Raw genomic sequence first — 13,562 nt, forward strand, 5'->3', positions numbered from 1 at the left:
ATCTCTAAGAACCACATACAATTATACATTTATCTTTTAGACTTTTCAAAGATCAGAGGCCTTGCAGTCATAACCATTTACATGGCAGTAGTTTTTATAACTGCCATAGAAACAGCTTACTAGTTTCACTTTTCATATTTTAGAGTTCTGTCCTATTTTCTTGACTAATCATTCAATACTTTGTCATTATTTAAAGCTCTGTTTTAGCTATGATGTACACTGAAGCCCACAAACACATTTTTCAATATCAAAAAGAAATTGGGCTAACTCCTGGGACTCGAGTGTTTTCCTTAATCATAACCAAATCCAAGTTCTCTATGTTTCCTCAAAAGAAATTCAAAAGTTCTAGCTTGTGACACTTATTTTTTTCCTATTTTCTATCTTTTACAAGCCCTGCTTTCTCGGGGAAGGGCGTGAAAAACTTTATCCTACTTTTACCTACATACATTTTCCCCCAAAACTAACCTCTATCATAATCCCTTACTTTATTTGCTATAAATCTTTAATCATCAAAATTATATTTAACCTAACACTATTATTGTATAAAATCATTACTTCAATTAAATAGTAGAACTTAATAGGAAATCATCTACCCAGTAGAACAGGATATTTCCATGAAATAATCATACTACATTAAAGGCAATAGTGATATCCTCTTGTCCACTCACATCATGCCATATACTAGAGACAAATGGCAGCAGCAAAGACATAAAGGCACAGCAGTAGCAAGAGACATTCTGGAGTCTAAGCCCTCAGGGGTTTTCTTATCAGAGATTCACCCACCAGTGCCTTACATTCTGTTGGGCTGAATTCCTGAAGCTCAAGTGCTGCCTGCTGCTCCTCTGACATGTCCACATCGTGTGTGTGTGTGTGTGTGTGTGTGTGTGTGTGTGTGTGTGTGTGTGTGTGTGTGTGTGTGTGCAGCTGCCTGCAGTGATTAGAGCCTTTGGAAACATTATTCTAGAGTTATAAATTATTGAGAACCATCTGAAATAGGTTGTTAGAGCCTGGAAGAGCAGCAAGTACTCTTAGCCACTGAGTCATCTTTTCTGTCTCCTATATACATGACTTCATAGTGTTCTGGCATTAATGAAAGATAGAAGGCATCAGGGAAGAGAAGTCATTTCCAGACAGGAATAGCAGACACAAATCCACACACAAAGACATAATAATGAGAGGATGAAGAAAAATGAATCAAGAAGATTTAAGAGCACACCCTCCAAAAAAAAAAAAAAAAAAAACGAGACCCTTACAAAGGAAGGGCAATTTCTGTTGTAGTGTCTTACTTCCTAAGAAAACAATGGTGGCCAGAGCAGGCAGAATCCCATCTTTGAATGATTAGAGGAAACTGCTGTTAGCTGATCCTCCTTCATACTCACTGATGGTGTTTTTCAGAAATAAACATTTAGTAGAATGTATTTTTCCCAAAATCATCCCCCTTGAGGAATTTTAAAAGGCTGTTTGAAATCAGTTTATCAGAGGAGGAGTATGGAGTGAAAGGATGTTGAGCTAATGAAATGTCGCAATGAAGGAAACCCAAACAGAGCAAAATGCTTTCCATTCCCACAAAACATTCACGAAGTGCAAATGGAAAGATTAGAAATCAAAGTTTACTTGTATCTTTTTCTCTTGTAAAGCATAAGAAATGTCTTTTAAATCAGGGCACTTGCAAAAATCAACAACAAACAAACAAAAATGAAGCAAGAATGCAGAAGCTAGGCTGAGTCAGGCAATAAAGTACTTGCAGCTCAATTGTGAGAACCTGCATTTGGATCCCCATAATTGATGCAAAGTCATGTACAGACTGCAGTGCAGGTCTGTAATTGCAGCTCTGGGACAGAGCAGGCCAAAGACAGAATCCATTTGATCCCATCTAGCTGGATCAGTAAGCTGCCAATTCTGTGAGAGAACCTATCTCAAATATCAATGTGGAGAGAGACATAGGAAGACACCTGATGTCAAACTCTGGCCTCATGTGAATACAAATGAACAGATGCACACAGACACACAGACACACAGACACACAGACACACAGACACACAGACAGACACACACACACACACACACACACACACACACACACACACACACACACACGAATGCACACACATGGACGAAGATGAAAAAGTATACAAAGATTGTGTGTATTGAAATAATTTAAAACAGGGATAAAGTATATTAATTATTACAGTTGTTAATGTAAAACAAAGGATAACACAATTTTCCCATGCAGTTGCTCAGAAAGCTAAGCTGGATACTGATAAAGGCTTCTGTGTTGTAACTGTGGCTCTATTTATTTGTTCCAGAATAATATTCTAAATCAGATCCATCATAAAAATAAAAAAAGCAAAATTGCTGAGACAAAGTTTAACAGCAGGAACTATGAAGATGGTTCAACAGGAATCAGATTTGGACTCTTGGGTGGTTGATATTTTGACCTGCATATTTATGCATCCTTTCCAAATTGACAGTTTACACATACATCTATCTGCCTTCATCTTGATGCCATTCCACTCTACATAGGCTGACATTTTTCTACAAGTCCTAAAAATATATCTAAAGTATTTTCCATAGATAAATACTGAAAGTTTTGGAATAAAACTTTGGAAGTATTAATATAATATTTAATGCAACAATATGCCCTCCAAACAAAGCAAAACAAATGAAAAATCAAAAACGTTGTCAAAAGGGTATAGAAGGCAGAAAATACTTGATGATTGCTTAAAATATTAAGAACTGAACTATTGAATTATTGGGCTTCTTCATTCAGTTTCACGGAGTCAATAATCCTGACATTTTGATGTGAAGTGTTCATTTCTGCCTCTGAGAATGGGACAGTTGAAAATATGTTCGCACACATTCTATTCTTGAAATTTATTTTATGCTGAATGTGCATGTGACTATAGAACCCATGAAGCCCAGAAGAGGGTGTCAAATGCTCTGGAGCTCAAGTTATAGACAGTTGTGAGTCACCTGATGTGGGTACTGGGAACCAAACCTGGATCTTCTGGAAGACTAGCCAACATGTTTATCTACTATATTCTGTCTCCAATCCTTCAGCTTTCCTTTTAGGTACCTTTAACTAGCCATGGGTCTATGTCTTGTAATATGGATAGAGATGCATTGTACCCACACATTGTACTCCAATGCCCATAATGAAAACAAACTTAACTTGTGATAAACCATGGTAACTATAAATTCTATGTATTCAGGCTTCTGTTCATTGGCAATAGTTAAACATGGAGAATGGAGTATGTCTACTCAAAACTGCCCTTGAGTGAGTGGGTTATATGACCTATTTGCTGTAATGATGTGTTTTAATTATGTAAATATAAAAAGATAACTGAAACAAAACTGGAAAAATGCAAAAATATAAGGCAGATATGATCCTTGTTTCTACCTATAAGGTGGACCATCATTGTTGGATAAATTTTTGACTAAATGAGAGATTATTAAAGTTGTCTTCATAAATTATGTCATTGTTAAGTGAATCTGGGCGTGGTAGCAACCTCAATTTGGAGTTGATCTCTCTGTTGACCTGAAAGCAGCCACTTTTTCAAAGTTCTAATGGGATGCCTATTGGCTGTCATGTGATGTAAACCCCAAGATTTTTCTCCATCAATTTATTCTCCCTCTTCTACCTTCTTAGCACATTTTCATTGCTTTGAAATCTTAACTAATACCTATTCTGATTACTAACAGATTTGGCTGCAGCCTCATTTTTTCAGCAAATACTTTTACAAACCAAACAGGGGCCTCATATAAAAGAATGGGGAGTCTCCTAGATTGGGAATCCTCCCTCAGTAGAATATTAGGCGATTTGAGGTCTTCAGATAGCTAAAAAGAATTTTGATGATTTTGACAGAAATTTTTAAAGTCTTTTTTTTCTTTTTTCTTTTAATTAGAAAGAAGATTATTTTACATGTCAATCCCAGGTCCTTCTCCGTCCTCTGCTCCCCTGCCCCCCCAAATAACACCCTACCTATCCCATGCTCTTTCTGCTCCACAGGGATAGTGAGGCCTTCCATAGGGGGTCTTCAGGGTCTGTCATAGGGCCTTTGGGATGGGGCCTAGGTCTACTACCTTGTGTCTAGGCTCAGAGAGTATCCCTCCATGTGGGGTAGGCTCCCAAAGTCCATTCCTATGCTAGGGATAAGTACTGATCCACTACAAGGGGCCCCATAGATTTCCAAGGTATCCTTTAAGCTATATTTTTTGTTTGTTTTGAATGAGCTTATTAAGCACATAGAGGTCAAAAGTAAAAGAGTAAATAGAAAGATGGAGGCAGCAGATAACCCATCATCAAATCAGGCACTTACAACATTCAGCAGAGATAACTGGAGTGGCCCAATTCATATAACAGAAAACATCATTAAATTGATGCTTACAACATCCTAACTGTATCATTTTAAAATGCCATCTTTCCCTGGTAGAAATCTAACAACATGTTGTATATTGATAGACATAGTAATATTATGTCTCAAATGGTGTGTTGTAGGCCTATACATATTTCATAAGAATGAAGAAAGAAGTGTCAAGAAGTGTAGAACCAAACTGAATAGCTCTTCAAACTGTTGCTTAGGGCTGGGGATAGATCTATAAGTAGAGTCCCAGCTGTGAGAGATGAGGACATAAGCTCTATTCCCATCATGCATGTGAAAAGCTGGGCATTATAACCATAGTGCAGAGAAGGTAGGCACTGGAGCAATCTGACCAGATAGCCTAGATGAATTGATTGCCTTAGGTCCCAGAAATAGACCCTGTATCAATCAATAAATAAGGTGGATGGCACCAGAGAAAGAAAGACACCTGAGGTTGCCCTCTGGTCTACACACACACACACACACACACACACACACACACACACACACACTCATGTGCACCTGTATACACATGAATAGTTTCAGTAAGTATAAAAACTAATTAAAGTTTTAATTATATATGTATATATGTATATATGTATATATGTATATATGTATATATTCCTTTCACCCATATAATAATATTTTTCCACTTTTATCTGACAAAATTGGCCGCCTAATATGCATATTTTTGACATTTTTTGCATTTGGAATATGTTTCTACATAAATAAATGAATCATTGTGGAGTTTGGTGGTATTGGTTTCAAGAATTTGGAATTTGGGGGTTGGAATTAGAGTTGCTTTTAAAACAATATGTGAAGAGAACTTAAAATATAAAATGTCCAAATGTTAGCATGGGTGAACCAGAATTATGATTTTTATTTTAATTAGAAGATAAAAAAATCAGGAATTCAGTATTTTAATGATTTGGCCAAATTATCTTCTGTTCCCCATTAGTAAAATAAAAGAATTACAGTGTGAACAACCACAAGAAAAATTGTCAGAATGTTTCCTTTTTAATGAACTCTTTTTTTTTCGAGACAGGGTTTCTCTGTGTAGCTTTGGAGCCTATCCTGGCACTCGCTCTGGAGACCAGGCTGGCCTCAAACTCACAGAGATCGGCCTGTCTCTGCCTCCCGAGTGCTGGGATTAAAGGCGTGCACGACCAATGCCAGGCTTGAACTCTGTTCTTTTAAGATTTTTTTTAAAATTTAAATTAGAAACAAGACTGTTTTACATGTCAATTCCAGTTCCCTCTCCCTCCCCTCCTCACCTGCCCCCACTAACCCCCATCCCATCCTGTTTCTGCTCCCCAGGGAGAGCGTGGTCTTCCATGGGGATCTTCAAAGTCTGTCATATCATTTGGAGCAGAGCCCAGGCCCTCCCCAGTGTGTCAAGGATGAGGGAGAATCGCTCTATGTGGAGTGGGCTCCCAAAGTCCATTCATATAGTAGGGAACTCATGATTTGAAATGAGTTGTCAAAGGGTGGGGAGCAGGGCTGGTTAAAATGGCATGTCTACCTGGGCACATCCATTTCTTTATAGAAACTTGTTTACATATTTGGGTTTGTGACTGAGAGTATAGGCAGATTCACATCGAAAAAGACCTGCAACCTCATTCTGATCAGCACTTTCAGAACACATGGAACCCTGGTTATGTTTATTTTAAGGTGACCATTGAGTGTATGCAGGTGTAGTCTGAAAACATCCCAAGAGCTTCACTGACTGACTGCAGACAGTACAAACTAAATCTTCAACCTAAAGCTTAAATTTCTAATCATTCTTTGTTTTTGTGAAACTGATTTTTAAATGATTCAACAATGGAAATATTTTTGCAAATTTTAACAATTCTAGGGAAAATTCTATTCAGAGGACTTCTGTAGAGACAAAGTTGGAGGTATCCCTTGCATTTCATGTTGATTATTCAATTTAGCAACACTTTATAAATGATTCTGTTGCTTAGAGTGGAAAAATTGTCTCTGAATATCATGTGTTTGTTTTCCTTGACGAATATTAGTTATCAAATGCACATGTTGTTCTCTTGTCTATTCAGAAGGCAATTAGCACTTAAATATCCATTTTGCTTTTAATCTTTATCTAGGTCTTGTCTGAATTAAATGAATAGTAAGAAAATCTTCAAATTGAGGCAGTTACTAAGAAAGATGTTCATGCTAACAAAAATACTCTACATGCTCAAATTTTATCTGTGTTTACAATCACAGAGTAGACACCTGAGTGCAATGTGGAAAGCTCTTCCTGGTTTCTGTATTGCTGAACGTCTCAGTTATAGACTGTTTCTCGGGTGATCTGTCAAAACTAAGAGAATAAGAACATCTATATAGAGAGTTGTTACTCTGCACCATGACTGTAACTTAGCTAATAGAACACCAAGGTCTTAGTACCACCCCTAAAATAAAAATTAAATTCTAAAGTGATCAGACTAAATTAAAAGCTACTTGCATTTCTTGCATTCACTTAACCAAAGGCAAAAGTTCTTTCTTTCCTATTCATTTCATGTTAGTCAATCAGCAAGTACATAGAATGAACTAAAAATACACTGTCAGTTTCTGTTTTGAGCTTCCTTCACTCTGATATCTACACCCTCAACCCATTATTCTGGCTTGCTTCTTTAAGTATTTCCATCTCTTATATTTTAAAATGTGCATATAATTAACTTGTTTTATTGCCAAAATGTCAATTTTTCTTTATTTACCCTTCTTGAAAATAGTTTTTTTTCTCATACACTATATCCTGATATATGGTTTACCTTCTCAGTTTCTCCCACCACCCTTCCCATCCAGATCTACTCCTTTTGTGTCTCTCATTAAAAAACAATCAGAGTTGAAGGGTTAATAATAAAATAAAAATAAGATAAAACAAAAACTAACACATCAGAGTAGAACAAAATGAACAGAAGTAAAAGAGTAAAAGAGCTCTGGAATCCAGTTGCAGAGAGGGAGGAGTGATGAGCAAAGGGGTCAAGATCAGGTTGGAGAAACCCACAGAAATAGCTGACCTGAACAAGGGGAAGCTCATGGACCCCAGACTGATAGCTGGGAAACCAGCAGAGAACGCTTCCAGATCCCGTGAACGTGGATGTCAGTTTGGAGGTCTGGTTAATCTATGGGCCTCTAGCCGTGGATCAATATTTATCCCTAGTACACAAATAGACATTGAGATCCCACTCCACATAGAAGGATACTCTCTCAGCCTAGATACACAGGAGGTTCTAGGACCTGCTCCAAATGATAAGACAGACTTTGAAGATTCCCCTATGGAAGGCTTCACCCTCCCTGGGAAGCAGAAAGGAAATGGGATAGGGGGCTAGTAGGGGGCAGGGGAGGAGGGGAGGAAGAGGGAACTGGGATTGACATGTAAAACAGGCTTCTTTCCAATTTAAATAAAAAAGAAAAAAGAGTAAAAGAGCTCAAGAAAAGGCACATAAAAGAGAGATATATGCAGAAACCCATTTGTTGGCACACTCAGGAATCCCTAAAACTACTAAACTGGAAGGCATAATATATACCCAAAGGGCCTGTATTTTCAAAAGTGAAAAAATGATAAAAATTAAATTAAAATTAAAAATTAAAGAAATCCAACATATAAGATATAGAACCTCCAAAGATGCTTCTGAATTCCTTTTCTGTTGTCCTTCTACTGCTGGACATGCAGCCTACCCCTTAAGAGTAATTTGTTTCCCTAGTGAAAAAAACTAAATTTTAATTTGCAAATGGTTATCAATTGGAGATAGCTTCCAAAAGAACCAAGTTAAAATTATGAGAACATAACAACTAATCAAGACAAAAACCCAGCTAAGAGGCTTTTGGAAATATCTTTGAAGTCACTCTTGAGCTGAGAGTAGGTGTGGAGGTACTGAGAAGAGCTGTTCTTTTTCTATACTCAGCATACATTTTGTTAAGTGTATTTTAACAGGCTTTTCTGATATGCAGGTTTAATTATTTAATGATAGCATGAATAATTGTGGGAGAGAGGGCTCAGCTATAAGAATGCTTGATGGTCTTCCAACTGATCTGAGTTTAGAGCCAAGTAGTCACAGAGAGAATTGCACAAACACCTGTAACTCCAGCTTCAAGGGATCAAATGCCATCATGTGGTTTCTGTGAGCATCTGCACACATGTACACAGGTGCACACACACACACACACACACACACACACACACACAAGGATTTGCTTGTAAGAAAGAACTTACTTTTTCTGAGTTTCACTGTTTTAAACTATGAAGAATGGTTATTTAAAGGAGCGGTATTCAATTATGTCACTGGGTATATGAATTTCCCTCTGAAGGATAGGTTTCATTATAGCTAATAGCTATTCACTGTTAAGTCACAGATGTAATTGTCATCTGTCACTCAGGCTTCATCTTTATATCTTTGCTGATTTAATTAAATAAGGATTTCAACTTTCTGTCTGTGGAGTCTCCCTCCTGTGTTCTCTAGGTTTGAAAGAGAACCAAACTTAAATGCTCAAAGTGAGCATCAGTTTTGACATTACAGTATCCTCCTGGTAAACTGCATTTAAAACACATTTTCCAAGTGAGGCTACTTTCTATTCCTCAGCAAGTGTTTGTTACTTTGGGATTGCAAACTGAATAGCAAAGGGACCTTTTTCTTCCTGCATATGCAACCAGCACAGATTCTCCTCAGAGCAGAGCCTTGCTTGTGTCTAAGATACATGTCTGAGCAGATTGTATCTCAAGCTTGCCTCTCAAAGTAGTGGGCTACCCAGCATCACACAGGAACTGCAGCCAACAATTTGCTTTTCCTCTATATTTCAGTTTAAATGATTGGCAGGTAAAGAGCTGTAATATCGCCAGAAAGATAGCTCTTGTCATATGGCCAAATTGCCTAGGATGAGGGAGAGTTGCCAGTAATTCTTTGTCCTATCAAGATTACTACTATAAATTGAAAGTTCCAGAATATTAAATGAATCTCTCTAAGCCTTTTGATTTTATTGTCATTGGCTTTCACTTTTATAACAATCAAAAATACTCCTGTCATATTTGGGCACCTTGGAAGAAAACCAAGGTAGCCAGGAAAGGCAATCTGTATGTTTTCCCAGGCATCTGTAGCAACAACAACCTCAAAATGTAATCTTCAATAAATTCCATGTGCCCTCTCACAAGTCTTAGGAAGGCTTTAAATAAATGCATGCTAAGATATAAAACATGTCCCTGATGTATGTATGTATGTATGTATGTATGTATGTATGTATGTATTATCTACCTATGCACCTATCCATCCATCCTTCCCTCGACAATGAGGAACTTCAATGGTGAATGGAGATTTAAGAAACACACAAGTTGTAAAGAGAAATAATAAAATGTAATGCAGAGAATGCAAACTTTGAAGCAAGTAAATTGGGATGCAAATATTTTTGTCACTTATGAGTTGGATTTGTTAAAAGAAATTGCAATGAGGTTCTTGAAGTCTCAGCTCCCTGCACTTAAACTGAGAAAAACAACTTGTAAGAGCTCTGGGTTTGTGAAGATTAAACAATGTCACTTTTACAAACTGTAAGCAGCTCTGTCTGGAATTCATTTTTGTGTGACAGGTTTTCTGCTTCTGATGCTGGTTCACTGTATGGCTATGTATGGTTTCACTGTATGAAAATGTTAGGGTTTGAATGGGACCTTTCCTCTCTAGACTAATGTGCTTAAACACTTAGTATCCAGTTTGTTGTGCTCTTTGGCAGGGTTGTTGAACCTTTGGCTAAATGGCACCTGGTTGCCAGACCTAGGGTTGAGGCTTGAGGGTTGCAAGTTAACTCCACTTCTTGTCTAAGTTCTCTCTGCCCTGACTCAGTAATAGACCTAACTAGCTGTCTTGTGCCTTATTAAAAATAACATCTGGCCATGGTAGACTGTATTTCCTTGCTGCATTAGAATAAATCCTCCTTGAAGTTATTTCAGTCAGGCAATTTGTCACTGTGTGTGTGTGTGTGTGTGTGTGTGTGTGTGTGTGTGTGTGTGTGTGTGTGTGTAAGTGTGTGTGTGTAAGTGTGTGAGAGTGTAGGGTGGCTAATATAGCATATTCCTTAAGTCATCTCTGAGGTGCAACATGTGTTTCCCTTTCTGTCAGTTGCACCTCGGGTTGTATGAAGGTGAATAATTTTAAAAGGAACAAAGAACTAAGAGGAGATAAACTGAAACAAAGAATAGATCAAAACTATAACTGTGGTGGTTTAAAAGAAAATCACCCTCATAAGGAGCTGCACTATTTAGTAGGTGGTGTGGCTTTGTCAGTGTAGGTGTAGCTTTGTTGGACGAATTGTATCACTGTGGGGGTGGGCTTGAGGTCTTCTATGCTCAAGCTACATCCAGTGACACAGTTCATCCCTTGGCTTGCATATCAAGATATAGGACTCTCAGCTCCTTCTCCAGCACCATGTCTGCCTGAATACCTCCATGTATCACCATGATGACAATGGGCTAAATCTCTAAAACTGTAAGCCACACAAATAAATGTTTTCCTTTATAAGAGTTGCTGTGGCCATAGTGACTTTTAGATATTGCTTCTTTTTATATTTCTCTTTTACTTTTTTTTAGAAGAATAAAAATTATTGTCTCTGTTGGCTACTTGTAGACATTGGCTTTGTGCTTGGGCAGGAAGACAAAGCCGGGTGGGACTGGTCCAAGCAGCATCTCACTGATGCGAATCCAGTCTGTGGCTTGCTGGCTGGCCATGAGTGTCTTCAGGTGGTCTCAGCCTATGTAGTAGGGTGGCCTTTCTTTGATCCTCTGTGGGAGTCGCTCAAGCAGGCCCACGGGCACATACCTGCAACAAAAGGAGATCCACTCGAGAAGGAAGCGCCGGGTCCGCTCCACGCCCTGCATGTCAGAAACCCACTGTTCCAGGGCTTAGTGTGTGAAATCCCTCAGGCTGTCCAGTTGCTCAGAGGACCAGATGTCCCAGTGTTTCTGTTCCTTGATTTCCGTGAGCAGCCAGGGCTTGAGCAAGGCACCACCAGCGATCATGACCCCTTCGACACCCATCTGCATGGCAGAGTTGGCATCCTCAAACGAAAGGATGTCCCTGTTTCCGAACAGGAGCATGGGGCTGGCCACCTTGGTGCACTGCTCAATGTAGGGCCAGACAGCCAGCGTGGTATAGCGCTGTTCCTGGGAGCTGCCATTGAACGTGACCAGTGCGACACCCCAGTCCCACAGTTCAGGCAGCAAGTGGTGTGCCAGGCTCACACGCTCCTGGACACCCGTGGGCATCTTCACAGTCAATGCACATCCAGCACCTTATTCATGCCCCTTACAATCTGCTGGAACTTGGCTGAGTGATTCATGAGTGCGCAGCCACCACCCTTCTTGTAGACAAGGTCGATGGGGCAACCCACGTTAATGTCCACTAAGTCCACATGGATGGTGCGGTTCAGAAGCTCAGCACATTTGGTCATGCCATGCCCAGCTGGACACTGGGGGAGGGGCCAGCACCCCTCATGGCAGCCCTGTTTCCACCTGTGGCCCCTTGACATCATTCGGTTGCAACCCTCTGAGAAGTGGCTGAACATCAGTGGGAAGCTACACCTTGCTCTGCTCTCCATGTGCAGGAACCTACCCTTTCCCAGCATTTGCAAATGCTTCAGTGAGGATGTGACTTGTGGTGAGATGGCCGTGTGCACGAACCTGCTGCAGGGACAGATGTCTGAGTGGGCTTTGCTCAAGTACCACCCCTGCAAGGGCATCTTTGGGGTGCAACTACAGGGCGCCTTTTCTTTCACTTTTTTTTTTTTTTTTGGTTTTTTTGAGACAGGGTTTCTCTGTGTAGCTTTGGAGCCTATCCTGGCACTCGCTCTGGAGAACAGGCTGGCCTCGAACTCACAGAGATCCTCCTGCCTCTGCCTCCTGAGTGCTGGGATTAAAGGCATGTGCCACCAACGCCCAGCCCTCTTTTACTTTTTTATACTGGGTTAAATAAAGCATTTTGGGAAACCAGCATAGGACTGTTCCAGACCCCCTGAACGTGGATGTCAGTTTGGAGGTCTTGTTAATCTATGGGGACTCTGGCAGTGGGACTCAGTATTTATCCCTAGTACACGAATGGACTTTTGGATCCCACTCCACACAGAGGGATACTCTCTCAGCCTAGACACACTGGGGAGGGTCTAGGCACTGCTCCAAATGATATGACAGATTTTGAAGATCCCCATGAAAGGCTTCACCCTCCCTGGGGGATGGGATAGGGCGTCGGTTTGGGGCAGGGGAGGAGAGGAGGGAGTGGGAACTGAGGTTGACTTATAAAACAAGCTTTTTTTCTAATTTAAATAAAAAGGAAAAATAATAAAATATAAGGCAATTTTATGCATAACTTTGAGGGGCTGTAAAGATGGTTCAGCAGTTAAGAGCATGGGTTGCTGTATCAGGGGACCTAGGTTTGATTCACATCACCCACACTGCAACTCACAGCTGTTGATAACTTCAGCTTTGAGAATCTGATACCCTCTCCTGGCTTCCCTGGACACCACACACACAGCTGTGATGCATAGATTTGCATGCAGGCAAAACACCCATATACATAAAAAGCAAAATTTTAGATGTGTATATAATGTGCTTTGAGCATAAACACCTCATCATTCTGTTGCGCTCCTTCTCTCTTCTCTTTCTTCTCATTGTCCCTGTTACCCTAGAAGACAATGCCAATTCTACTTTACTGTCCTCTATACACATGTAGTTTTGTGTCTATATAAAATCTAGGAGCCAGATTTCACTATACTTGTACTTTAAGTTACATCCATTTTCTCACATATCACGTAACTGTGGGCACAAGCAAACACTTTCTGGATAAGAATCCAGTCACTCAGGAAATGGCACCAACAATTGGAAAAAAGGGATTTCTTGATTTTTTGTTGTTGTTCTCTAGGAAGTGAGAGGTTGGCATTCTTTTTTATTATATATTTTATTTAATTTAGAAACAATCTTATTTTACCCATCAATCCCAGTTCCCCCTCCTTCCCATCCTCCTATGTTCCCCACTTATGCCCCCATCCTACTCCCCATCCACTCCTCAGGGAGGGTGAGGCCTTCCACGGTGGAATCATCAAAGTCTGTCACATCATTTGGAGCAGGGTCTAGGTCCTCCCCTGTGTATCTAGGCTGAAATAGTATCCCTCCAGAGGGAATGGTCTCCCAAAGTCCATTTGTGCAGTAGGGATAAATAGTGGTTCCACCGT

General features: G+C 39.8%; 1 pseudogene; it reads right to left on the reverse strand.

Annotated features, from left to right (window-relative positions):
* Positions 1 to 10,956: 10,956 nt before the first annotated feature.
* On the reverse strand, positions 10,957 to 12,077 carry LOC100774103 (annotated as a pseudogene).
* Between the last annotated feature and the right edge of the window lie 1,485 nt (positions 12,078 to 13,562).

The sequence above is a fragment of the Cricetulus griseus genome, chromosome 3 (genome assembly GCF_003668045.3).
Source record: "Cricetulus griseus strain 17A/GY chromosome 3, alternate assembly CriGri-PICRH-1.0, whole genome shotgun sequence".
NCBI lineage: Eukaryota > Metazoa > Chordata > Mammalia > Rodentia > Cricetidae > Cricetulus > Cricetulus griseus.